Consider the following 3,686-nt stretch of genomic DNA (forward strand, 5'->3'; position numbering starts at 1 on the left):
TAGAGGCACTCGATTCCTTATATCATTTTTAAAGACTAAACTTCATGCATACAAATGGCCAGAGAGGTATGAGGTTTTACAGAGCCCTTAACATCAGAGTACATTTAGCACTGGCTAGACCAGAATAGGAAGCATGTTAGCAAACTGAGCAGAGATTCTCCCAAGAACACAATAGTTTTCTAGGCTCCATGTCAGCCACTTAAAAGTTAAAGCAACATGTAATCCTTTAAAATTGTCCCCAGATGTCCTATTTCTTTAAATGTTCCCATACCAATAACCCTACTACCCCCGCCCTGAGGTCTTGTACCTTACAGAGTATCTTAATATTTTATTACCGATGACAACTGCTTCAAGTTTTGCCGCTGTTGCAGGGAGTCTTGGCACTTTCTTAGCAGGGCTTGGAATATGCTCAGTTGCTGTGTTTGGATGCACAAGTCCTACTCCTTCATCCAAAGTCTCATCATTTGGAGAGGGGCGCCGAGCCTAAGTTCTTCCGTGCTTTTCATTCACTCTAACCAGGCACCATGTTCCTTCAAGGAGTGAATCGGTTGAACCTTGGGGAATATAGCTGACCAAGTGATGACTGTCCTCTCTGAGCTTCATGTGTTCAACAAAGACAACTGGTGCCACAGAAGTTCTTGAGTCAAGCCTTAACTTGAGATCACATAAACTTGCTGTTATTTTGTCAAGAGCTGACCCTGGTGTGATGTCTTGTGTAACTTTAAGAGAATACAGAGTGGCAGTCAAAGCAGAATCTCTTCTCTTCCCTGACAATTGCTGACGTGAGTACGGTGCTAGAACAGAAGCAAGGGAACCGTAAACTGAAAATGTGTACATATTTCCATTTTGATTTAATACAAGCAAAGATGCCTTTATTTTGGGTTCAGAACTAGACTTCATAATAGTCTTTTCCACATCTCTATCATAATAGGTATTTTTAACATCCCCAAAGGCTTCCAGGCCACTATTGATACTATTTTTATCTCTGTCCTGGTCATTAAGGAAGTCATTCAGCAGCATCTGAGCTAGAGATTTCTGAACGAGTTTACTATAAGAAGGGTGAAAGATCATGAAGCCAAAATCATTGAAGGTAAAATCTATCATTTTCCTCTTTCTGCCACTGGGCGCAGATCTTTTTGCAGTAGACAAAATAGCAGCGGTCTAATGCACTGAGGTAGCACTGTATGGAGAATTTTCCATCTACTACAGGATATCCAGAAAGCATATCAAGCTTGTAAAAGTCATAGGCATGTTGAATATGTGTCCCATGAATACCTTGCTCAAAAATTAAAGGGGCATTTGGCCCAATTAGCAGAGCTACAGCTACAGCTCCACCTGTAGCATTTCCTGTGGCATATACAGCAATATGCCTGCAACTACTAGGGCATACCATCCCTTCCAAGAGCTGGACTCTGCCCAGTTCACAGCCCCAAAGACAGCAGTTGTTTCTCCGTAGCACACATTAGTTGTGTCTGTTCCTTCTGTATCTGTATTCTCAAACTCCTCAGACAGCTGCATCAAATTAGTCTTCACTGACTTTAATTTGTCAGTAATTGATTGTCTCTGTTCCAATTTCTAGCTGCCCAGGCATATACAGCAGTATGCCTGAAACTATTTGGGCATACCATCCCTTCCAAGAGCTGGACTCAGCCCGGTTCACAGCCCCGAAGACAGCAGTTGTTTCTCCATAGCACACATTAGTTGTGTCTGTTCCTTCTGTATCTGTAGTCTCAAACTTCTCAGACAGCTTCGTCAAATTAGTCTTCATCGACTTTAATTTGTCAATAATTGATTGTCTCTGTTCCAACTTCTAGCTGCCCGATGCAATCATAGGAAAGGTTCTTTCTCTCCATAAGATTCTGAACCACAGTCATGCAAAGAGAGTTGATATCTTCTCTATCTGTGCAGAAGCCCATCTTGGCTGGCCCAAGCCATGGTATACTTTACAGCATCTACACCATCATATTTTTCCAACTCTGCTTGATCAACATATTGAGAAGGAAAATAGATCTCAAGGGCAACAATTCCCCTATCTGTTGGCCAGCAAGCTTCTGCATTCAAAGGAAGTGACCCAGAAAAAGAGCTGTGTGAAGGACAGACAACTGTAGTCTCCAGGTCTGTCACTCTTTTTTTCTTCAGGCACCAAATGTGACCCTGTGGTGGCCAAGGAAAGGGAGAGAGGCATGAAAGGGCAGTACCCATACTCTCAAAATTTTTGGTGACCAGTTCACAGTTTGTTCCTTAAAGCACTCCTTAGCTGATTGTTTGGATACTGGCACATCAAACTTAATTAGTTGCCTTATTTTTTTAATAGTGGCTAAAACATGAGATTTTTATAAATGTGTATCACTGAGAAGAGCTTCATGCAGCAGGAAATGTTCAACTGGGTTTAAGGCAGATCAAAAACCATTTGTATCAATTCCAAACCATTCACTGCTTATGAAAACTTACTTTGGGCTACTTAAAATTTATTGATTACTGCTCTAAAGATGTAGTCTCTGCATAGGGGTTTCCTTCGAATTCACCCATTTTGCTTATGCTGCATTTCCAAAGGACGTGATACTTAGGAAATCATTCTTAGTCAGGAAACCAGTGTCATTAACAGTGTGGGAGCAGGAACGGCAAGTTGTAGTAGAGACCTGAACTTACTTCGTAGGAGGGACTTTTAAAAAATACTTCCAAGACCTGACTTAGAGCAGGCTAAATCTGGCAGGCTGGAGATCCTGGTTGGCCTGGGATGGTAAGAGAGAGAACCCACGTTTGCAGTGGGAAGGCCTCATGCCCAATAGAAAAGGTTTGTCAAGACCTGTCTCCAGAAAAGATAAAAATGTTGTGACCAAGAAGATGGAATTTGAACATCTGCAGCTTAGTAGGAATCACTGAAGAACTGAGATATATGTTAGAATAATAGATGCCATTGTTAATTACCTGAATAATGGTCACACACAAGAAGGACAAAAAGAAGGAAGAAAAGATCTAGAAATAAACAAAAAAGATTTACTTTGGTACTTGAGCAGGCTTTTCAAAACTTTGGAAAGAGTGGCAGAACAATAAGACTTATTCAATTTTCAGTTCATTTACTCTTTTTATTTTTATGTTTTGGCTGACGGCTAGTATGAGGATCTGAACGGTTGACTTTGGTGTTATCAACAAAGTTCATTTACTTTTAACTGTGCTGGATGAAATCTAGAAAATGAAAGTTAGAAAACTTTTGGTGATAAAAAGCATTTAACTATTGCCTTTATAAAACAATAGATCTTACATTATTTAATATGACAAATTATTATTTCCTCTACAGTGCTGTGCTAATAGCTAATACCTTATATGGCCATCTTCTGAAGCTATAGAAATGTTTATAACTTGAACTATAGCATTTCCCAGTTTATCTGGCATATAGTAATTGCTCACAATTAATTACTCCCAAGAACTGAAGTATGTGTGTGGTAGTAAGAAATCTGTGAAAGTGTGTGGTTTCACTAAAATGGTGCTTTCTTACACCCCAGGCTCTCCCGAGCCGGTGCTCTGGGGGGCAGCCACACCCCCCAACATGCTCAGCCAGCCCAGTGACAACCACCAAGCCCCAGCAAGAAGGGCCCCAGGTTCCCAAGCTGGAGTGGTGGGGGGGGCGAAGGCTTTTGCCACACCCCCCTGATATCTGCACCCTGCCCAGCAATGACCAAGCCCCA

General features: G+C 41.4%; 1 pseudogene; it reads right to left on the reverse strand.

Moving 5' to 3' along the window:
• Positions 1–282: 282 nt before the first annotated feature.
• On the reverse strand, positions 283–2,205 carry LOC103597647 (annotated as a pseudogene).
• Positions 2,206–3,686: the final 1,481 nt, after the last annotated feature.

This window comes from Galeopterus variegatus, unplaced genomic scaffold (genome assembly GCF_000696425.1).
Source record: "Galeopterus variegatus unplaced genomic scaffold, G_variegatus-3.0.2 Scaffold2375, whole genome shotgun sequence".
Classification (NCBI taxonomy): domain Eukaryota; kingdom Metazoa; phylum Chordata; class Mammalia; order Dermoptera; family Cynocephalidae; genus Galeopterus; species Galeopterus variegatus.